This window comes from Sinocyclocheilus anshuiensis, unplaced genomic scaffold (assembly GCF_001515605.1).
Source record: "Sinocyclocheilus anshuiensis isolate Anshui unplaced genomic scaffold, SAMN03320099.WGS_v1.1 scaffold1559, whole genome shotgun sequence".
Taxonomy (NCBI): Eukaryota; Metazoa; Chordata; class Actinopteri; order Cypriniformes; family Cyprinidae; genus Sinocyclocheilus; species Sinocyclocheilus anshuiensis.
Genome location: NW_015551091.1, coordinates 171,570 through 171,986, shown reverse-complemented (window position 1 = coordinate 171,986; position 417 = coordinate 171,570).

Sequence of the window (417 nt, the reverse complement as noted above, 5' to 3'; positions counted from 1 at the left end):
TCCTACCCCTAAATGAATCGCGATTTGTTTAGCATCTCAACCGATTTGAATCGTCACATATTTGAATAGATTTTCAACCAGCTCGTGGTTAATCGTTACATCCCTACTCAAAAGTAAGTATTTATTTAATTGAACATATCAGTTTCAAAGCTGTTATCAAAGCTTTTGAGCCGAAACGTTTGTGTCTTTTCCCATCAGTAATGAATGTAAAATAAAGCGAAAAAAGAACACTGTTACTCGTGAGTGCGGATCATAATTTCCTATACTAAGTAACTCAACAGATTGACGCACCAAAATAAAAAGATCAAGTAACGCAAGAGCGCAGTGCAAGCGACGTTGTTAAAAAGTACAAACTTACACATTACTGTATCTGGGATATTGATTGAAAGAGACTGGATAGGATTCACAGTTACACTT